Source organism: Pipistrellus hanaki (assembly GCF_964339955.1).
Source record: "Pipistrellus hanaki genome assembly, chromosome: 13".
Lineage (NCBI taxonomy): Eukaryota > Metazoa > Chordata > Mammalia > Chiroptera > Vespertilionidae > Pipistrellus > Pipistrellus hanaki.
In genome coordinates this window covers 53,804,582-53,828,173 of record NC_140515.1, presented here as the reverse complement: position 1 = coordinate 53,828,173, position 23,592 = coordinate 53,804,582, and the positions used below count along the sequence as shown (strand labels likewise).

The 23,592-nt window shown below is 55.1% G+C and overlaps 1 protein-coding gene across 4 annotated transcripts in view; it reads right to left on the bottom strand.

Annotated features, from left to right (window-relative positions):
- TRAK1 (trafficking kinesin protein 1) overlaps positions 1–22,067 on the bottom strand; it is a 91,764-nt gene extending 69,697 nt beyond the window's left edge. For all 4 annotated transcript variants that reach the window (XM_084902538.1, XM_084902539.1, XM_084902540.1 and 1 more), the window contains exon 1: positions 21,794–22,067. The gene's annotated coding sequence lies outside the window, so the exon portion shown is untranslated. The remainder of the gene's footprint in view (positions 1–21,793) is intronic.
- Between the last annotated feature and the right edge of the window lie 1,525 nt (positions 22,068–23,592).

Sequence of the window (23,592 nt, the reverse complement as noted above, 5' to 3'; positions counted from 1 at the left end):
GAACCTTCTGGTGTCACTGCTCCTTGCTGGTGGGGAAGGCAACGGTTAAAAAAAAAGACAGAGAGAGAGAGAGAAATCCCTTCTAAGAATAACGTGTCACTTGTGAGCACGCTGGCAGCTGCTCAAACACCAGAGATGTGACCTTCCCTTCCTTGTCTCCGGGGCCGAAGGTCAGCCTGTTTACAGTGTGGGTCCCTGCGCCCAGGGGTATCGCTTTCCTGAAAGCGTACGATGACCACTGAGATAACGTGTCAAAAGGTGAGGCTGGGCCAAAATGCCTTTAAAAAACCCTGTATTATTTTATTTTTCTATCAATATAACGTGACCAGCCAGCCACATACACACCGGCAAGCTTGCAGCTGCCTGGAAGGTCCAGAGAACCAGGGCACAGGAGTGGGTGACAGAGACCGCTTGGGGAGCTGCCCTTGGCCTTGGCCACAGAGCCAGAACCCCGGGACCTCCTGTAGAGGGGACGCCACAATTGGCTCCTGGGGAGGACACATCCGAGGCCTGAGGCTGGGTGAACATGGGATGAAAGCCTTCCAGGAGCCCCTGAATCCTGCTTTCCCCGCACCAAACGCTGGCCAGGGCCTTCAGAGCGTTCTCCCGCCCTCCCTGCAGCTTGACACAGAGATGTCTGTGCTGTTTCACAGACGAGGAAGCTGCCATCCACAGGGGCTGTGGAGAACCTGCTGGTCAAGGTCACACAGCCGAATAGGGGGCAGATCCTGTATGAGAGCCCGCCGCTGTGGGGTGAAAAGCTGTGTCCCCTCTGCCATCTGCTGCCCATCTCCTGGCCGGGCAGATCAGAAACTCCGGGGGATTCCCAGGGGATTCTGAGCTGGAAGTTTCCACGCTAGACATGCGAGTTCCGTGGACACAGTAAGGATGTTGTTACACATACAGACGACTGAGGGGGTGTCCTGACGATTTCCCTTCCAGAGCCAAGAACTGAGGTGCTGTGTCTGCAGGACCATGAAGGATAGGGTCTGAGCAGGACAGCCCTGCCCCCTCCCTCCCCCCGGAAGCTTCCTCAAGTCCCAGGTGGAAGGACCAACCTGGAGGAAAGGAGCCCTCTGTGCTCCTGACGGCCATCACTTCTCCAGAGCCCCACCTCACGTGATTAACAAGCAACAGAAACATGTTGTCAGCGAGGTCTCCAATGAAGGGCATCGGCTCCTGACTGAACCTGGTCCCAACAGGTTCATGGCTCTGGCAGACCTGCAGCAACAAGCTGGAACCCACTAACTGACCGACCCCTCCCCCCAACCCCCACGGCCTGTCCAACCATCAGAAGGCCAGGCTTGCCCGGCCAGCATGGCTCAATGGCTGAGCATCGACCTATGAACCAGGAGGTCACGGTTCAATCCCCGGTCAGGGCACATGCCCAGGTTGCAGGCTCGATCCCTAGTGTGGGGCGTGCAGGAGGCAGCTGATCAATGATTCTCTCTCATCATTGATGTTTCTATCTCTCCCTCTCCCTTCCTTTCTTAAACCAATCAAAAAAAAAATAATATATATATATATATATATATATATATATATGTGTGTGTGTGTGTGTGTGTGTGTGTGTGTGTGTGTGTGTATACTTTTTACATCACAGTACTGTCCTACTTTATAAAAAAAAAAAATGTTTCATGATTCAGCCACACCTCCTTCCTAGCAGAGATTTTCCAATAATCAATTCCTACTCCCCCCTTTTGATCATGGATCCCATGCAGGATGGCTGGGCACATAGCCACCCCAGCTAAAAACTACATTTCCCAGCTTTCCTTGCAGTAAGGTATGTCCATATGCCTGTAGGTAAACAGAACTTCCAACTCATGCCCTTTCCAACTGCGGAATTGGGGAGATGGGCTGGCCCTGGAGCAGTGAAGGCCACACCCAGGGTGTGACCAGAAGGACTCTGGGTGCCTGGAGCAACCTGGCGGGGCAGAGCACGCCGGGGCTACTTCCCACTTGGCCTTTTCAGAGAGGAAGGATGAAACATCTACTGTACGGAGGCCACTATTACATCAGTCTCTGTTAAAGCAGCCAAGTCAATACCCAAACAGCCTTCCCTCTCCAGCTCAGCCTCCGCTATTTTCTCCAACACCGCTTCTGTGAGCCCACACCAGCTCCTCACCATTCCCCAAACACAGTTTTGCAGACATCTTGGTTTCTGCGCCAGCTGTTCTGGCTGCCTAGAATGCCCTTCACCGCTCAGCAAACTCCATCCCCAAGTATCGCTCCAATGCCACCCTGTATTCCAAGCTGCCCTTGCCCTCTGTCCTCCGGCGACTGACTGGGTACATGATTGCACTGCCATGTTGGGTGTCCTACGGTCTCTCCTCCACCAAGAGTGAGCCCCTTGGGAGAAAGAGTTGTGGATCACACACCTGACATCCAGCCCTTAGCACTGTGCCGGGCAAGGGTGTCGGCGAGTGTTGGATGAGTCATGGAACAAAGGGAGAAGGAGTCAGCAAAGGGTGACGGGTCTGATCTGTCAACCCCCTGTCCAGGATGGGCACCCACCAGCCTTCAGTGGGTGGAAGTGGAATTACGAAGTGTCAAGGTCTCCCCAGGCCCCTGGCAGAATCACCCTCGGCCTTCGTCCAGCATGGAGGGAAGTCCAGTGCAAAGTGAGAGTCCCCTCGACCACTCAACAAACATTGATCTGACCCAAGGCCCGCCATGCTTATGACACCATGTTGGGAGCAGCACATAGTGGGTTTCTTCACCTCTTCAGAGCTATGCCCCTTCCTAGGCTCTCTCCCAGGCAGAACGTTTGGAGTGGAGGGTGAGAGCTTCCTGCAGGGCTTCCCGGAGGTGGGAGAGGGCGCTGGGCCTGCTCGGTGCCCACTGGGGCTGTGTCCACTCTCTGCCCGACTCGGACTAGACCCTCATCGCCAAGGAGGGCTAGAAGAAGGCCCTCCATCTGACGATTTGCACTGATGCCCAGGTGACATGCCAGCTTCGTGAAGCTTGCCAGGTGCCCAAGACACGGCAGAAACAGCAGCTCTAAATTAGTGTCCGACACTTAAAAACCCGAGTCTCTTGTGTAAAAAGACAGACCCCTGACCCCCAAGGCCACACAGTTACACGCCCTGAGTGGTGGCCGTCCCAGGTGGGGTGTGGTAGCTCCATGGGGTCTCTGGGCTTGCGGTCTGCGCGCTGGAGAGCAGAGAGCTGTGTAGCTAGCTGCAAGGGAGCAGAGTGGGAAGAAGGAGGTCTCGGCGGACAGTGTCCTAAACAGCCACCCAGGCCCCAGGAGATCCTGGGGGAAACATCGGGGGAGAGGGAAGAATGAAAAAAGAGAACGAGAGAGCCATGCTAGCAGGAAAACTTAGTGAGAGAAAACTGGCAAAACCAGAGGAAGACAGAGAACACAAGGGCTCAGGGGAAAGGAGGAGACATGAGGCCAGGCGGCACCACACTGCCACCTGCTGGCAGGTGTCAGGCTTGCGCACTGCTCCAAGACTTGGAGGAGCATGGGACCCAACTTCACCCCAGCAAGCCACCTCTTGGTCTGCCTGGGACTCAGTTTCCTCATCGTAGAACAAAGGGGTCAGGTTGCAGGAAAGCTCTCTTTCTACCCTCAATGTCCGTGAGCGGCTAGACCAGGGCTGTGTCTGGGGGCAGCAGCCACTCGGCACACCCTGCTGCACCTAGGAGAAGCCCCGTGGCCCTCGGGGTGTGCCTTCTCGCGAGAGGCCAGGGGTCTGCATCCTTAGATGAGATTCTCTGGCTTTTAAATGCTGGACACGAGTTCTGAACTTTGTGAACATCTGAGGGCCGGAGTGAACCAGTGTGCCTCCAGTGTGCATGCTGGGGTCTCCCGTCCTAGGGTCTCACCCTGGGCCTCAGGAGAAGGTTCTAGGCCCTGTTACAGGTGACAGTCAAAGGACGACACAAGTTAAGTTTCTTAACTCCTCGAACCTGGCCATGTCCCAAAACCCCACCGTCTCTTTCTTCCTCCCCATCCCAGCCCAACCCCATTTCTTTTCTTTTTTTTCTTTTTCTTTTATAAATATATTTTTATTGAGTTTCTACATAGAGGAAGGGAGAGGGATAGAGAGTTAGAAACATCGATGAGAGAGAAACATTGATCAGCTGCCTCCTGCATACCTCCTACTGGGGATGTGCCCACAACCAAGGTACTTGCCCTTGACTGTAATCAAACCTGGGACCTTTCAGCCCACAGGCCGACGCTCTATCCACTGAGCCAAACCGGTTAGGGCCAGACCCCATTTCTTTACTTGGCAGTGACCACAAACCCACGGTTTTAAAGACAAGACCTCACGAGACAAGACCCTTCTCCTACTCGGCCAAGACCTCACGAGACAAGACCCTTCTCCTACTCGGCCACACACCAACCATCCTGTACAGCCTTGGAAGCGATTCCTTTTTTCTTTTCTTTTTTTTTTAAATTATTAAGATGAAAGGGCACAAAGGCTCACAGGCAGACCATGCTGGTGCTGGGAACACATGTGATATTCTGTGTTTTTGTGTTGTTGTTTAATCCTCATCAAGGATATATTTTTATTGATTTTAGAGGAAGCAGGAGAGAGAGAGAGAGAGAGAGAGAGAGAGAGAGAGAGAGAGAGAGAGAGAGAACCATCGATGTGAGAGAGAAATATAGATCAGTTGCTTCCTGCATGCTTCCCGACTGGGACTGAACCCGCAACCCGTAACCTTTTGGTGTACGGGACGGCACTCCAACCAGCTCAGCCACTCAGCCAGGGCCACGAGTGATCTATAATAATAAAAGCTAATATGCTAATTAGACTAGACAGCCGAACGACCTTCTGGATGTCCTTCCGGAAGAAGCCACAACTGTGAGGGCCAACCCCCTGCAGGGATTTCGTGTATCGGGGTCTCTAGTCCTTTGTAACTGGTGTCCGACAGGCATCCTTCTGGAAAATTCCTGCCAATCGTAAAGCCCCATGTTTACAGCCTTACCTAAGGGAACTCTGGGTAAATGCTCTCTCCCCCAGAAAAGCTGTGGTTTCACAATCCACCAAGGGACCATTGGAGCTAAAAATTCTGGCTCAACCATCTCATCTGACGGAAGAGGACGCTGCACTGAGAGGCTGGGGAGGGGCCGCATGTCACGAGCAGCCAGCAGCAGACCCAGGACCGGAGCGCGGCCCGCTGCTCAGCAGCCACATGAGGGGCCTCGGGAAGCAGCAGGGCGCCCCGACTCAGGCTCCTCGTTGCTCAGCCGGCACCTTCCCGGTACCCAGTCAGGGCTCAACAAGCTCTTGCACACAACGCACTGGGACCCATTCCTGCGTTCCATCATCTCACGCACCGGCCAGCAGGGCAGGGTGAGGGCTGGGGACACATTTCACAAACGAGGAAACCGAGGCCCCAAAGATGACCTGAGGCTGGGCCGGACCCCACCCGGCCCGCGTCCTCTCCAGCCTAATTCGCTGACTCATGCCTGCATCCCTGGCCCCTCCGAGGACCCCGCAGGGAAGGGGCCTGCAGGGGGCGCATTTCTCCGCCCTCCGTTCACCTGTAGGGATTTCAGCAGGACGGGGGGGCCCTCCCGGGGATGGGCCTGGGTGACGGTGACCTCGGGCTGTCAAACCCCGGCCTCTCCACTCCTCCGATGGCTCCTGCGGCTCCACCTGACCCTGACCCAGGATCCACTGGGTGGGACCGGAACTGGCTTTTCTATTCGGCCTCTGAGGGGCACTTGCACACTGACACTGGAATTGCACGTTTGTCCTTTGCTGTTTTAATGAACCAAATTGGCTTAGTTTTTTAAAAATCAATAAGTAAAGCACATGGCTCAGCATTAAACAGTACAAAAGGGGGAGGTGGTCTCCTGGCCAGCTGCCTCCCACCCCCCGATCCTTCCTCTCCCAGCTTCCACACAGGCTTCTCAGACTCCCCACAGAGCCCACCGCCCAGCCAGTCCTCTCCCACCCCTTACAGAAGGGGAAACCGAGGCCTGGGAGGTCAGGGACGTGGGTGAGGTCTTGCAGCAGGAACAGACCTAGGACTCCGGATTCTCCTGTCGCACGTCCATCCCTCAGATCCTCGGTGCCACCTCCCAGCTCACCTCCCAGCCCCGAGGGGCCGGGCACAGCCACTGGCTGTGAGCAGCAAAGGGGACGGGGTGTCGCCAGGAGAGGGGCGGCCACGCAGGGAAACCTGCATGGCACAAACAGGAAGGAAAAGGCCCGCTGTGCGCCAGAGGCAGACAGACGCCCAGATGACACAGGGTGTTCTCCGGGATCGAGGTGGCCTTGCCACCAGAAGCGACTCTTTCTAAGAAAACGGATCAACAACGACACCGGATCGGTGCCACGGAGCCCGGGTGTCAGGTTCGGGGCGAGCGCCTCAGTGCACAGGACACCGGCTCCGAGGATACTCACCGGGAAGGAGCGGGCGGGAGCACGGAGCCGCTCCGAGGCGTCCCCTTCCCAGGCCGGCTCTCCGGCCAGAGGCTGAAGTGCGAGCTTGTGCAACGGGGAGCCAGGCCGTGTCCGCGGGGCAGGCCCGTGTGTTGTGCAACGGAGGGGCGAGGACGGGCAGGGCCACGCAGAGGAGGAGGGCCCTGTCAGGGAGGCCCCGAAGGTCAACCCCAAGGTCAGAGGCGTTCAGAAAGGGTGGCTCCCACGGGCTTGGCGTGGATGGTGCTCCCGCCCAGAGCGGATGGGCTCTCACTGTAAGACAGGCAGCTGGAACTGCCCGGCACCTCTTTGCTTTCCACGCGTCTAATCCAGAGGGAAACCTCTAGAGCAGTGTTTCCCAAACTTTTGACACATGGGTACCCCTTCTATAATTTTCGTCACGCTGAGCACCCCTCGTGCTCATGAGAACGTAGAATTAGGCGCAGCTAAGCATGGTGCAGTGCATGTCCCCACCAAACTCCGGTGCAACGCGCACCCCCACCAGACTCTTCCCGCACCCCTGGGGGTACGCGTACCACACTTTGGGAAACACCGCTCTAGAGAAATGCTCAAAAAACAGAAAGTGTTACTGTCCCTTGGAAGTTGTTTTACTAGGAGATAAATAGAAAAAAATACTTTGGTTTTCCAATTTTCTTTTTTTTTTTTTTAAATATATTTTATTGATTTTTTAATAGAGAGGAAGGGAGAAGGATAGAGAGCTAGAAACATCGATGAGAGAGAAACATCGATAAGCTGCCTCTTGCATACCCCCTACTGGGGACGTGCCCACAACCAAAGTACATGCCCTTGACCGGATTCGAACCCGGGACCCTTAAGTCTGAAGGCCAACGCTCTAGCCACTGAGCCAAACTGGTTAGGGCGGTTTTCCAATTTTCTTGATAATTTCTCTTTAAAGTGCATATGCTTGATTATGTTGTGATTATAAAATCGCCAGGGGGAAACGTTTTTACAGAAAAATAGCCGGGCCGGGCTGGTGGTCAATGAAAGAGCTCACGGCTGAATTCGTAGTCATTGCAGGAAACGGTGCGACGGCATCTCTGGAAAACCAAAAAGCGGTCCTGACTTTTTTGCACCTCCTACAGCTGCTTTCTATTTCCTAAAAACACTTATGCCCCGAATTTACAGTGAGACCCTCTAAGGCACATGTGTCAAACACAAGGCCCGGGGGCCAAATCCAGCCCGCCAGGCCTTGCAATGTGGCCCGCACCGCGCTGTCATCACTGCACTCCGCTGTCAGTTTATGACATTGTCAGTTTATGACTGTTCAGTAAACCATTCGGCCCGCGATTTAGGCTGGATTTTAGATTTTGGCCCCTTCTCTGATTGAGTTCGACACCCCTACTCTAAGGCCTCAGCAGCTGCCCTGCCCGGCTCAGGACACACATCCTTCCATCTGTCCTCTTCTCCCCAAAGTTAGTCCTTAACTGGGGGGCAATGGAGGGCAGTCAGCATCAAAGGGTACACCCTGAGATAAAGAGGGAAGTGCCCAATCAGGAAGACTTCATTGTGTTCCTAGAACAACATTTTGGGAAACCATAGTACCTGCTGTGCCCCGCCACCTCTCAGTGCAGTCAGCTGTCTTATTGTTCGTGGAAACGATTTCCTCCACAGGAAATTCTGCTCGTAAATGAACAATGGCTACTTTTTCAAAACATCAAGTGAGATCATCTGGATATTAAAAGACTTCAAGCTCATCTTCCCCAAATGGCCTCAGAGAGATGGCAGTAAACAGTTAAACAGCACGGACAAGGAGACCCGGACAGGGAAACGATTCCGTGTCACTAGAGCCAGGCTTCAAAGCCACACAGCCTTAAATTCAAAGTCTGGGACGTTACCGAGGACAAGCGCCTACAAAGAATACAAATGAGCCCTAGCGGTTTGGCTCAGCGGAGAGACTGAAGGGTCCCAGGTTCGTTTCCCGTCAAGGGCACGTCCCTTGGGTGCAGGCTCAACCCTGGCCCTGGTCAGGCGAGTGTGGGAGGCAACCAATGGATGTGTCTCTATCACATGGATGTTTCTCTCTCCGTGTGGCTCTCCTTTTCCCTTCCACTCTCCCTAAAAACCAATGGGAAAATATCCTGGCGTGAGGACTAACAAAAACAAACAAAGAATACAAGTGAAAAGTATAATGTAGGGGGCATGTTAGACGTAGCAGGTGAGGCAGTTACAATACGCAAACGTCAGAAGCAATGCAAGGGTCTTGCAGGCATGCGCTTGAATAACACAACGGTCACTCGAGGCCGACCCTCGGTCTGTTCCCAAGGCACAGCTGGGTCTTGTGTCAAGAAGACAAGGGCAGCAAAATGCAGCCACCCTGGGGCGCCTGGAGCAGATTGGGGGGTGGGGGGCAGTGACCCCTAAAGAATCTAGAGTTTCTATTTGGGATGATGAAATGTTCCAAAATTGATTGTGAAGATGATTGTACAACCCAAGGAATATACCAAACACCATCAAGTGATATACTTTATGTGGGTGAATTATACGGTGTATGAATTACATCTCAAGGAAGCAGACACACAAACATGTATGCATGCACATGCACACACACACACACACACACACGCACACATGCAACCAGAGGAATGGAAGGCAGGGTCCCTGAGCACACTCATTCACTTAATAACAGGGCCCCTCCTCCAAAAACAGAAACCTGCGCACGGAAGGCAAACTGCCTTCCACAGCCGCTGCTAGGAGAGCCCACGGAGCGTGTACTGCCTTTTGCAGGCATTTCTACAGAAAATGGGCTCAGCGAAATGAGGTTTCACGCTCAGGAACAATAGCGTTGGCTGTGGAGGGAATTCAATGCTACAGAGCAACCGTTTACAGCCTAACAATGCTGAGTGGGTGGGGCTCTAGTGGTCTCACCGACAGTCCTTTGAGGCCTTTTGTTTTTGGGTTTGTTTGGGGGGGGGTTTTGGCTTCCCAACCACAAAGGGCTATTTTTGTCCGGCTGTTGAGTTGGTACCCCGATACAGGTCAGGCTGAGCCCATGGCCCACAATGACCCAGCCCCTGCCTGTTGTGAGAAAGGAATTGGTATTGGAACACAGTTACACCTGCTCCTACAGGGGCTGCCGAAGGCTGCTTGCAGCTACAACAGCAGAGATGAAGAGCTGTGGCTGAGATCACTGGACCCACAGACCTACTAGTAAAATAGTTACACTCTGGCCCTTTACGGAAACGTCTGCCAACCCCTGCTCCAGGCCACAGGAGCCCGCGTCCCTCCTTCCCTCCCCATGCCCACCGTGGTCCTCTGGTCCAGCAGGAAGCAAAGGGCCTGGAGGTCGCTGACACCATGGGGCTTCCCTAAAGACCACCTATGTGTGCGCCTCCGCCATTCAAGGCCGCTCCTTCGTTCCCTGAGGATCTTCTAAAACCCAGCTGTTCACTTTGCTCACAATGCTTCCTTCACTCCAGCCTTGCCATGGTTCGCCGAGATGGAATATCATTTCGCAGCTCTGGGACGTTGAGCCAGGCCAAAGAACTTGCTCAGGCCAGTGACATGCGAGTGGACAGAATGACTGCATGTCTAACCAGAGGCTCTGACTGCGCCTGTGTGGTTGAGTGCCTTCCCTGGAGCTCCTGTCCTCTGCCAGGAGAGGGTGGCCCCACACAGCTGCTGCACCTTCAGCCCAAAGCCTCCCATGAGTGACCCGTGGAACAGACCTGAAGCAAAGGCCAGGCCATCCTCCTCAGGTGACCTATAATCGGGATCAAGGAATAAATGTTGCCACTGTGGATCTGGGGAATGCTTGTTACTCAGCATTTTTCCAGCAAACCTGACTGATACACACCCAATCTAAAATCATGGAAGTAAGACACAACCACTGAGAACTGGAAGAAGAGAGTTCACCACATGGGACTGGAATCACACCGCCATCAGGATCGCCAGAGAAGTCTACACAAGGAAGACATGGCCACATGCAGTTCTCATCACATGCTCTCTTAGAAACACTAGGATTAGCTCCAGCAAAAGGCAGGTGAGGGGCAAATAAGATAGAGGTAGATGGCCTAGCCGGGTGTAGCTCAGCAGTTGAGCATCAACCCAGACACCAAGAGGTCACTGGTTTGGTTCCCAGTCAGGGCATATGCCCAGGTTGCAGGCTCGATCCCTAGTGGGGGGCGTGCAGGAAACAGCCAATGATTCTCTCTCCTCATTGATGCTTCTATCTCTCTCTCCCTCTCCCTTCCTCTCTGAAATCAACAACAACAACAACAACAACAATATATATATATATATATATATATATATATATATATATATAAAATTTTATTATTTTTTTAAATAATAATAATAATAAAGGTAGATGGATCAAAACAGAGGGGGTTGGGTTGGGAAGGGAGGGTTTCTTTTGTTCCGTGCACACAAGTAAAGTTGCTTGCCTTACCTGTCGGGTGCTCTGGACAACCTCTCAGTCCCTTTCAAAAGGGGCAAAGCCAGGACACTGCAGGCATCCGGTCTCAAGGTTAAGGTTGCCATTCCTGTTGCTAGTGCTTCCTGGGCCCACTAGGTGGTGCTGAACCTGCACCGGGGCAGGCCCACTCCCTCCCTCCTGGTCCCGCAAAGGAAGGAGGGCTGGCACCAGATGTGCAGGCCCTTCCTCACCCTCAGGCTGGCCCCTCCCTGTTTCTAAGCACCACAAACCCCACACAACTAGGAGAGACAGAGGCAAGTCACCCTGAGCAGCACTGGCTGCGCTCTTTTTCCTTTTTAATAAAATGTCGCCACCATGGTAGATCTAGGCTGGCAAAGGCCTCGGAAGCTTTGCCACATTCAAGTAGAACTCCCAGGTGAAGACGAGAGGGTGTTCCTCGGTGCTCTCCCACCACACAGCCCCCGGGGGCTGGCCTTACAGACGGGCCTCTCTCCTCCCCGTGTGTGTGTGTGTGTGTGTGTGTGTGTGTGTGACCCCCTCATGCTGACACACATCCTGTGATGGCGGGGAATTCCTGCCATTCAGGACTCACTGGTGTGGAGCCAGGGGAGGTCTGACGGCTGAATTCTGTGGAAGGCAAACTGGAGAGATCAGGGGGTGGGGGTCGTGGTCAGGGAGAGGGCATCTGAAGTTCCGATTTTGAGTATCAACCCATGAGCCAGGACGTCAGGGTTCGATTTCAGTCAAGGGCACATGCCTGGGTTGCAGGCTTGATTGCCAGTGGTGGTGGTGGTGGTGGTATGCAGGAGGTAGCTGATCAATGATTCTCTCTCATCATTGATGTTTCTCTCTCTCCCTCTCCCTTCCGCTCTAGAAAATCAATAAAAATTATATATATTTTTAAAAAAGCTAAAGAAATTGTTTCTATTATTAAGAGGGGGAAGGGAAGCGTAGAGAGATGAGGAGGGAGGGGGAGCGAGGGAGAAAGGAGAGGGGAAATCGGTAAAGGAAGAAAGAAGAGAAGTGAAAGGAAAAGGGGAGGAGAGGAAGAAGACAAGGATGGGGGGAATAAAAGAGAAAGGAAAGGAAGGAAAACTAAAGATAAAAGTTCTCTGAGAAATGCCCGCTGGCCCCTGGAGCTGGGACAGCCGCAGAGGTGACAGCAGCTTAGGGTGGGACCCTGAGCCCCTCCCCCACCCCCACACGATGGCCACAGCATGGCCGCTCACCCTGTTTTCCAGGACAGAAGCCTGGGAAATCGGGAAAGCTGTGGGATCCTGCTTACATAAGGCACAGGATGCACCCGGGGTGACCAAACTGTGACTCCTCACGGCTGGAATTCAAGGTCCAAGCCACCAGACAGCGCCGTGCCAGCAGGGGCCAACGGGCAAGGGGCTGTGCTGGGAGATTCCACTGCAAACTGGCTGGCTGGAGGCAGCTCAGCAGGAACTGGGAGCGAAGCTGAGACTAAGTAAGAAAAATTATTAAGAGGATGGAACTCCCCACACACCCCACGGCACCAGGCACTCGGCAGGAACGAACACACCGAGGACCGAGGCCTGCCCGGTCCCCGTAATCACGCCCACTCCAGAGATGCAGAATCAGGTTCTGGGACTGGAGGACGTGCCCCGGGCCACCCCGTAAGTGCTGCAGCCTGAGTCAGGCCCTGACCTCTCCGCCCGACCTCTCCGCCCCAAAGCCAGCATTCTAGGCCCCAACCGTAGGGGCCACAGGACAATCTGGGGTGCACGATGGGGGCGGGGTAGCCACCCACAAGAGCAAGCCCACGGCACCTTGAGAAACAGCAGTGGGCCGCCACCCATTTATTTCCTCTCAAACCCACGCATGCCCAATAGGATTTCAACAGAACCTGCAGAATCAACACAGAAGAGCAACCAGTACGTTTACGAAAGAGAGGGAAGAGGGAGTTGGCAAAGGACGGAGTTTTACCAGAACGGCTCCTCAATGAAAACCTCAGGCAACTGAGCTTCCTAGAAGCCAAAGCAAAACACACACACACACACACACACAAACACAAACACACACGCATACACGACACGCCTCACCATCCAATGAAAAGAGAAGAGAGGACAGATCAGCAGGAACCGTGTGAGTTCACCAGGGAACCTTGGAGACAAAAGCCACGGGGCCGATGAGGGTGTTTTCATCGAGAAAAGTTGCATCTTCGCAAAAAGGTCTGCTGGGCTTCTGACAGCGCTTCAGGCTTTTCTAAGTATTTTCACGAAAATGTGTCCCCTGCTCCCTCCCCCCCACACCCCCCATAGGACCACGATTCCCATGAGACACGAACAGAGACACAAATCCTGCCTCCCCAGCCAGTGCAGAAGCTGGCAGGCCAGCCAGTGCTCCTTGAGGCCAGACCCCGCGGCCTGGGCCCACCACGCCCAGCAGAGCGGGCTGCAGCATCCACCAAGGTGAGCCAGCCCTGACGCAGAGGATGGAGGGGACGGCAGAGAGCCCCATAGGCAGGGGGGCGGAAGGAGAGGAGAGTCCCCGGTGAGTAAAGGTGAGCACATCTCTGAGACATGGTGGGGGGTGTGGATGGAAGAAAGGACTGAATACGCCTGGGCCCAGACCATGGAGGCAGGGCCGTGGGGTCCAGGCTCAGAGACAAGACAGACAGCCGATGGAGAGGGGCCGGTAAGCAGGGGAGTCAGGGGAGGAGGGAGCCTGAAGGGCAACATTAAATCAACGCCCAATGCCAGCCTGCCCCACCCCCTCCACCCACAGCCCAGCAGCAGGAATCCCAGGATTTCCCTGCGGGCCACACACACGGATGACGACAGACAGACAGACAACGAGGCGGGCAGCGAGGTGACAGGCAGGAAGGTAGACAGACAGATAGACTGATGATAGACACTCAGAGAGACAGGCAATCATGACACAGAAAACTGATAAGTGTGCCTTTACTACGTGCCAACGGCATGCTGAGGAAGCTGCAAAGAGGAACTAATCCAATCTCGGCAGCCATCCAGTGAGGCACGGCCATGAGCGGCTCTCCCGTGGGGAACTGAAGTGTAAACAGTAACCATCTTGTTTAGGATGATGGAGGTAAGTACTCCGGGAGCTAAACACAGAAACGGTGAAGAGGCATCTATCTCAAGTCACAGCAAAAAAACAAAACAAAACAAAAAAACTCTTCTAGGAAACAGCAAAAGATGCTCCACATCCACACTCGGGGAGGAAGGCAGGCCTGAGACCAGAGGCGAGGCTGTTTTCTGCGTCTCGGCCGGCAAAGAGCCAGGCGTCTGCCAATGCCCAGCTGCCCGGGTGCGGGCCCAGACGCTCTCCCAGTACGACTGCTCCGAAAGCACCCATCACAGCTCAGGTCTGCCGCGAGGAACGCTCCCGGTGTGCTCATCCCCGTTTGCTCATCACCTGTTTGTCAGCTGTGTGGGGACAGCCGTGCCCTGCAGCCCTCTGTTTTGGCAAATTGCAGGTCAGTAACCACAGTAGGTCAGTATCCATGGTATGTGTATCCAACATTTTGGTTAGCCACTCCTCAACTGATGGGCACCTGGGCTGCGCCTACCTTTTGGCAATTATTGGGCATTTGTCTGCTTGCAACACCTGCATATAAGGTCTGGTGTGAACTTACGTCTTCATTTCTTTCTTTTTTTTAATTTAATAAATCTTTATTATTCAGATTATTATAGTTGTTCCTCTTCTCCCCCCCCCCCCCAATAGCTCCCCTCCACCTGGTTCCTATCCCCACCCTCTTCCCTTACCTCCCCCACACTGTCCTCAGCTATAGGTGTACGATTTTTGTCCGGTCTCTTCCCACACCCTCTTTCCCCCTCAGAGCTGTCAGCCCACTCCCTTTCTATGCCCCTGATTCTATTATATGCACCATTTTACATCAGATTTTTAATTCACTTGATTTTTAGATTCACTTGTTGATAGATGTGCATTTGTTGTTCATATGAACAAAATTATGAACGTTTTCATTCGTCTGTAACAAGGAGTGAATTGGCAGGTCACACCGTCACAACGTGTAACCTGTGCGGAACTGCCAGACGGCTTTCCACAGAGGCCAGTGTTGTTTTAAAAGCTGCTAAATTTGGGGGAAATTTGTCACACAGCCAGGGATGACGAAGGCAAGAGAATTAAACAAAGTTAGATATAAAGGGCATTTAGGACAACAACTAGTAGGTGCTCCAGCAGTGTTCGCTATTCCTATTGTGATCAGCATCTCTCTACCACAGGGCCTTTGCTCATGCTGCTTCCACTGCTTTGAGGGCTCTTTCCCTCCCTCCCTACCCCACTGACTCTTACATATCCTCCTGACGTCTGCCTAACTGCTGCTTTTCCACCGGAGCCTCCTTGGAAATGCCAATTGAGAAACCCCCTCTACACAGTCTCTTAGCACCCCGCACTTCTCCAATATCAAACAGCGTCACAGTTAAATAGAAATCTGGGTAGCTATTTTTAAGGCAGTTCCCTCTTCTGAAATGGAAAAGAATCTCAGGCTGGCACAGCGCCCTACCCTCCGTACACACAATAGAAATGCAATTCTAGCCCTCAAAGGCCAGCAACCCACTAGGAAAATGAGCAAGGACAAAAGCAGGCTGTTTTGCAGAAAAGGAAATAGAACAGAATGGAGGCACAGACGCATTCCTAACGTAAAAGCAGGAGATAAGGCGAAAGGCCATTTCTCACGACTCTCTGACTAGCCAAGAGGAGAAGGATGGATAATGCCCAGATGTGGCAAGAAACTGCCAGAAACTGCCATTGCCTCGCGCGGGGGGCTCGGTCAGCGCTTCACCGGGCAGGCTCCCCTGGGGCCGTGTGGTGAGGTGTGTGTACCGAATCCTAAACGCACATCCACCCCTCCGTCAGCTTACAGACACGTAGGATGAGTGACCCAACAGATACACACGCAAGAATGTTCCTTTTTTGGCTCAGTGGATAGAGCGTCAGTCTGCGGACTGAAGGGTCCAGGGTTCGATTCCAGTCAAGGGCATGGACATTGGTGGCGGGCACATTCCCGGTAGAGGGTGTGCAGGAGGCAGCTGGTTGATGTTTCTCTCTCATTGATGTTTCTAGCTCTCTATCCCTCTCCCTTCCTCTCTGTGAAAAATCAATAAAATATATTTTTAAAAAAAAGAATGTTCCTTAGAGCAGCGGTCGCCAACCGTTCGGTCCTCACAGATCACCAGTGGTCCTCGGGCCACGGGTTGGCGACCACAGCCTTAGAGCACAGCCAACAAGCAAGCACCAGAATCTAAAAGCATCCTTTCAGCGGGTCTGCCGGAAACAGTGCCAGCTTCTTGGGCCTTGAAAGGCCAAGGACAATGAGCTGCCTGTAGGGCGGCCACCTTCACAGCAATGTGCCTGCAGGGGCTGCTCCGTGTGCATCCCAATGAGGCCCGGGCAGGTCCCCCAATCACGGCTGAAAGCCAGGCCCCATCCTCCTCCCTGAGTGTCTCCGTTGCACTCCAGCGAGGCACGGCACTGGCTCTTGTGAACACAGGTGTTTCGGAGGGCTGGGGACCTACTCATTTCAGATTGATAAAGAAGAAGCTACAACGCGGCAGCCTCATAACCAGGCGAGCCGATTCCTTATAATAAAATGTGTGTGGCCCAAACCGGTTTGGCTCAGTGGATAGACATTAATCTGTGGACTGAAAGGCCCCAGGTTCGATTCCGGTCAAGGGCATGTACCTTGGTTGCGGGCACATTCTCAGTAGGGAGTGTGCAAGAGGCACCTGATGGATGATTCTCTCTCATCGATGTTTCTAACTCTCTATCCCTCTCTCTTCCTCTCTGTAAAAAGTCAATAAAATATTTTTTTTAAATAAAAATAAAAAATAAAATGTGTGTGCGTGTGCATGTGTGTTGTGTGCGCGTGCGTGTGTGTGTGTGTGTGTGTGTGTGTGTGTGTGTGTGTGTCTTGTTGGTTCTGTTTCTCTGGGCAACCCTAATAAAGGATTTATGAAATCTGATTCATCCCAGGTCTAATTACAGCTATAAAGTTCCAGTTCGTGACCGTTCCAGCTTGGCGTGCTCACCGACCAGTGTTCACGCTGGAGAGCAGGGTTCCCAGAACACGGACAAGTTTCTCACTCAAAGTTCCTCGCGGGGCCCTGAGCCCGAGTCACCAGTGAACCGTGCGGCCCGGGGCCCCTCCAGACCCGCCTGGGAGGCCTGACCCGGCAGAGGCCCTGCCCCCTCCCCAGTGAATCCCCGGGAAGCCCCGTGGAAGAACCGGGTGCTGCTGCCTGAAGGCCGAGGCCCGGGCCTGGCCCTGGCCCAGCGACTGCCTCTGGGCCCTGGTCTGGTCACATCGAGAGGACAGCCCCTGGCACAGCCTGTGTGCTCCCGGGGGGACCCTCACTTGCAAATCCAATGAATGTCAATCCATGACGAAACTCCGCGCCTTGAAGGAACACCATCAGGAAAGCTAGTAGTATTTGTGGTTGGGGTTCGTGTTCTGAAGCCCTCTCTGCAAAGCACTCCTGATTAGTTATTATTTTTTTATTTTTTTATTTCTTACAGAGAGGAAAGGAGAGACACAGAGAGCTAGAAACATCGATCAGCTGCCTCCTGCACACTCCCTACTGGGGATGTGCCCACAACCAAGGTACATGCCCTTGACCAGAACTGAACCTGTGACCTTCCAGTTTGCAGGCTGACGCTCCATCCACTGAGCCAAACCGGTTTTGTCTCCCAATTAGTTCTTTAATAAGAAGACTCTGTAATGTTTTTATTAGCATGTATTACTTGCCAGCTTCCCAAAATGGCCTGAAGGGAGCGGAAGGTTAACACCGATACATTAGATACACTCAAGACTTGTTTCAAGTCCAGAACAAATAAACCAATTAGGAGGAAGATAATGTATCAAACACCTGGAAATGTAGGCCCCTAACCCCTCCATCAAAGGTCCAGGACCTCACAATACATTTTAACTCATTGTTACATTTTATGTCAAAAACTCAGCCGGGGCCATGTCCCTCTCACCCGCCTCATGAAGAGGAACCGAGGGGAGGCAAAAAGCTGGTTAGGAGCCCAAACCACTTAGCGCGAGTTTAAAAGTCGTGTTTTGCATCTTTACTGAAGATTAGTTACCTCCAGAAATCCACCAAATAGGGCCTCACTCCAACCTTACAACCGCAGAAGGAATCAACTGTTAAGTAGGGGTCATTCTCGGGGAGAGGAGAAGCAAAACGCCTGTCTACGTTACATTTGTAACATTTCATACACATTTAGAACCAAGCTTCTCCGCCCTAACCTCTAATTCAGGTCTTCTCCCTCTGTGAAAAAGAGGGACCTTTCAGCTGTCCGCTTTTATCTGTTTCACTTTAGTGGAGTAAGTAGCAATTAGATGGCAAATTTTCAGTGGAAAACGCACTAAGAACTTTGGTCCAGACAGGAACTGATCAGCAAGACCTTCCATTTAACTCTTAACAAAAGGCCGTAGCATTATATCTGCGCACGTTGGCAGGCAACAAATCCTTGAGTTGGATGGCTGACTGCCGCCGTGGTCGCCAAACCGCGGCTCTCGAGCCACATGCGGCTCTTTGGCCCCTTGAGTGTGGCTCTTCCACAAAATACCACGGCCTGGGCGAGTCTGTTTTGAAGAAGTGGCGTTAGAAGAAGTTTGTTTAGAAAATTTGGCTCTCAAAAGACATTTCAATCGTACTGCTGGTATTTGGCTCCGCTGACTAATAAGTTTGCAGACCACCGGCTTAACGTGTGAAAGACCGGGAACAAATCCTGAACGGTGGCCCTGTGAACAAGAGGACGTCCAGGCAGGGCATCCCAGAGGCCTTTGGAGCCATTCTCATCGGGTCACGGCTAGTCGTTCGCACCTGTGCCCACCTGCAGGGCCCGGGACCCAGACAAGCTCCCCATGGCCCCCACACATGCCGGCCCTGAACAGACGCTGCCTGAGCAGAATCGCAGAACACACCGGAAGCCATGCACACACAGACGCGGACATTCACAGCTTCTCCACCAGCTCCTTTCGTGCAACGTCTCTTAGGCCTTGACACCGAAAACTACTACACAAATTACTACACGGGGACGAGAGGAGCTCACCCCTCCCAGGGATTCACCCCTCCCTGGGCGGCGGCATTGAGGCAGGACAGAAGCCAGATGGCTCGGCAGCAGACTGATCAGCTCCGAGGCAGTGAAGAGGACTGTCAGCCCGCGCACCCCCCCTCACACACACACACACACACACACACACACACACACACACCCCGCCAGGAGACAAGCCAGAGCAGAACTGCTGAGCGAGCTCTCCATCCCTGGGGGTGGGTCAGAGGTCCAGGGCCAAGCACACGTAGTTTAAAAAAAAGAAAAAAGAAAAAAAAGGTGAGGGCAGAAGAGGGAAGGAGAGAGGCCACAGTCTAACGCTATTCTCCACCTTTTGAAGACTTCCTTGGTGCCCCAGACACCAGCCACAGGATTTGGGAAAATCTCAGGGACCTTGAGACCCCGTGCAGCGTTTGCAGACTGTCAAGAGAACATAGTGAGAGTCCGGCAGGCCTGGTCCCAATTCAGACCTGGGCCCCTGGCCCCTAACCTCCCTCGCCTCCCTCGCCGGGATGAGAGGGTGAGGGTGAGCAGCCACTGAGGCCCCTCTGCTCTGCACGTCCATGATTCAACCTTGCAATTTCCCCGTCACATGTTCGAGGACACCCGGCCAGCACACCGCAGGAGAGAAACAATGGCCCCTGCGGTCCTTTCTCCTTTCCGGCCACATCACAGTAAAAACAAACAGCGGCCAGACACACACACACACACACACTTACCACCCGAGTCTGTCCGCACGGGCTGGCCCTGGCACAGGCCTGCCCGAGGCCGAGCCCCCGCGGGCTGCCTGCCCACAAACACCAAGGCCATGTGCAGAAGCACCCTCCAACGGCAACTCCGCTGGGAAGGGCTTCTTCTCCGCGGGAGCCCGCCGGCTGGCAGCCTGGGCACCGCGCTCCCACGCTCCTCCTGCTTCCCAGCTGCCTGTCGGGGCAGATCCTGCGGCCGGGACCTGCCCCGGAGGCACAATGGCTTACGTAAATCCCGGCGGCCCGGGCACCTTATCGGCTCATCTGGCAAAACCGCCCCACACAGAAGATGACGCACCCGCAAACGCGATACCCCCAGGTAGGGGCAGAGGGGTGCTGGGCGCTGGGCTCCGCCTGGACACCGGGGAGGAACAAAAAGCCTCCTGTCCAGCTCAGCGCGGCCTGGGAACCGGGGGCGGCGTGCCCTCCGCCGAGGCTGGATGCCAAGTGGTCTTCATGGCCAAGCCCGTGGCACCCACCAGGGCATCCTCGGGGACGCGCCCTCCCGTGGCTCCCCCGGTGCCTTTCGTCCCGCGTCCTCCTCTCCAGGAGCGTCCACTGAGACCTGAACCTGAGCGTGATCGGCAGGGCCTGGCCGCCGGCACCCTCGGCAGGTAACCCTGCCCGTGTTTACCCTCCTGTCCCCGGGGCTGCCGCCAAACGTGACACCGAGCTGGCCGCAGGAGTCCCGGCGAGGCACCCCCGCCTGCCGCCCCGCCCGGCCCGGTGTGAGGTCTCAGCTCCGCGCTCCGCCATGCCTTCGCCCTCGCTTGTCACGTTCGGAGGAAGCGGACCTGCCCCGTAGGCTGGGTGTTCCCCGGGGTTCGCTGGCACCGACGACGCCGCACGAATCCCAGGGATCAGTCCACACGTTCGGGCAAACGAAGATGCAGCTGGGGCGCCGCCCCCTCCAGGAAGCCCTCCGGGTCTTCCCCTGTCTTTCCCCCTCGGAGGCTTGGCCGGGCGGGCACCCTCCGTGGTGCTCTCCCATGTGCCCGTGCCCATCGCTGTGCTAACCACCGCGGTGCACACCCGGCTTCCACTCCAACTAGACTAAAACTCCCCGGTGGCAGAGGTTATGTGCCCCAGGGCCATGCCCCACCCCCTCAGAGCTCAGGGATCTTGGGCAGATGCTGAACCTTTCGTGATTTAGTCTTTACCTGTAAAAAGGGGACAATGCCCCCCGCCTCCCCCGAGCCCAGTCCCTCTGCTTCACAGGGAGGGATGCAGTAGTAATTAAATGACAATTTATCTACCCAACAGATGTTTACTGAGCACTGGCCACACGCAGGCACTCCGGCAGCGGCACGCAAGTCCTTGCCCTGAGGTTAGCTTACATTCTATTTACATTCTGCGAGTGCCGCTCACGGCTGAGAAAGAGAAAGTGGAAAGGGAGATGGGAAAAGGCCGGGGGACCACATTTCTATGAAATGCCGTTCAGCGAAAGAAAAGCGGGAATCATGGAGATGTGGGGTGGAGGGAGGGGGGTAGGGCGACCCAGATGCCGGGCAGCTGCCAGAACAGGGCTGTGAGGAGGGAGGCTCCTGTGGGTCCGAGGACTAGCGAGGAGGCCAGTGCCCCGGAGTGGGTGGGCACAGAGGAGCCGGGGCACAGGGTCAGGCACCTGTTCCTTAGACCTGGCAGGCCACAGTCGGGATGCAGCAAACCCGCCCGTGGTACACCGTCACTGGGCTTCATCTCAAAGGGGAGATGACAGAGCGCCCTGCAGACGAAACTGAGGGACAAAGCAAACTGCCATGCCCACACGACTGGGCTTCACTAGAACCGCTCCCGGCTGCCACTCCACACGCCAACCTACACGGCTGCCACGGGAGGCCTGACTGACAGGCACCGGGAAGAACTGATGTGGACACAGGCCCTGCATGCAGTTCCCGTTCCTGCATCTGACGGTGCCTCTGCGTCTCATCCCGTGACCCCCACCGTGGGTCTGAGACACGGAGCCTCGGAGAGAGGGCTCGGGTCGCCCTGCACCGAGCATCACCGCGGACCCGTCTCTGAGGGGCTGCCTCCAGCTCAGGCCGGTTCCATGGCCCATCCCACCATCCCGAAGCTCAGAGTCTAGTGGTTCCTCCCTGCCCGCCATGCTCCTCGCCCAGTCCTGCGGCCGCGCCCTTCCCGGGCCTCCCCCCTCCCTGCCTGTCTGCCTCCTGGCAGGAAGAGGCCCCCCCCCCCCGCCGTACCTGTGATGGTGCAGGCATCCCGGTACCCTCTGCAGCGCGGGGCATCTTCCGCAGCCTCGCTCACATAGTGCTCCTCGGGGAGGCCCGGGCGGCAGGCTGGGACCGCATGCTGGCACGCCTCCGGAGGGGGCACAGGGTTGGCCAAAGCGTCGGCGTGCAGAGCTGTGGCGTCCAGCTTGGCAGGTTTCACGGGGAGGTGCCCACTGCCATCGGGGGTCCCGCGGCCGGAGTCTGGGGCGGTCGGGCGGACGGTCCCCCGTGGGTCCGGCACCCCGGCGGCGGGGCTTCTTCACGGGAAGTCTGCGGACAGGGCAGAGAGGAGCACGGTTACTCGGAGTCTGAAAAAATAAACGGACAGAACCCTCGGAACATAAGGGCCCCTCCACCTCCATTCCTTCTCCACGCCCCAGGACCTTAAAGGATGCCCCAAGGTCCAGGACCTTAAAGGATGCCCCACGGTGAGAAACTGGCGGACTCCTTTAGGGCTAGGATGACAACCACAGACCTTATTCTGCACGATTTGTGGATTTTAATTCCCACGTGACTTTCCTCTGTCAAAGCCGTATTTTTGTTTTAAGGTTTTTGAAACATAACATTAAAAAGTGCCATCTTAAGCATCATGAAGGGTACAGCTCGGTAGTGTTAACCAGCCGACTGAACTTCTTTTTTCCTTCCTTCCTCCTTTCTTTCCTTCCTTCCTTCCTTCCATTTGTTAGTCCTCACGAGGATATTTTTCCATTGGTTTTTGGAGACTGGAAGGGAGGAAGGGGTGGCGGGGGGGGGGGGGGGGGACAGAGAGAAACATTGATGTGAAAGAGACACATCAATTGCTTGCCTCCTGCACACACCCCAAGCAGGGCCGGGGATCCAGCCTGCAACTGAGGTATTATACATGCCCTTGACCGAAATCAAACCCGGGACCCTTCAGTCTGTGGGCCGCCAGAGCAATGAAAGCGCCTCTGTTCTACCTGCTGAGTTCCACCGGGGAGCCCGCAGGCCAGAGGGCCGTTTCCTAGCGGAGGAGTGAGGAACTCTGCAGCCTGGCGGGGTCCCCAGCCTCACTCTCCCAGCCCCTGGCCAACCATCCCAGCCCCCGGGGGTCAGAGGGCGGGCAGGCTGCTCAGGCTGGTTCTGGTCAGTTGCCGAATTCAACTTTGCTGCTGAGAGTCCCCGTGTGCAAGCCCCTGCCCCTGCCCCATCCCCCGCCCCTCCCCTACACACACACACACACATACACACACACACACACACCACACACACATTCCGGCATGGGACTTTTGTGGCTTGGGAAACTAAGCTCAAACCCAAAGAACTGTGAGACACGGGACGTGGTGTCACTTCTCTGGGCCTCCGATGCCTCATCAGCAGGCCAGCCGCCTTGCAGCTAAGCCATGCCAGGCACCCCAAAATCGGGGAAGGCAGAGCTGTGGGGGGCCCTCTGCGTCAGCCCTTCCCCCATGCCCCGGCTGCCGTTAGTCCGAACCCTCTCCCACCCACACACAGGCGACCGGCTCCCGGCAGGAGAGCCAAGTGGTGCTGCCCAGACCGAGCTGAGCACGGATCACCTCCTTCCACGGGCTACAAAGCAGCTTCCGCGGGGACCAACGCAGAAACGGGTCGTCAGGAGAAAGCCAGAGCCGAGCTCCAGGCCGCAGGCCCCACCGGCGACCAGGAGAAGCCAGAGTGACCCTCCCTGGCCAGCAAGGTGCCTGGGCTCAAAGGTTCCTCTCTCTGCGCGGGGGCATCCGAGAAACCTATGGGCTGGGACTGAGCTGTCACAGCTCAGCGATTCTGCACAA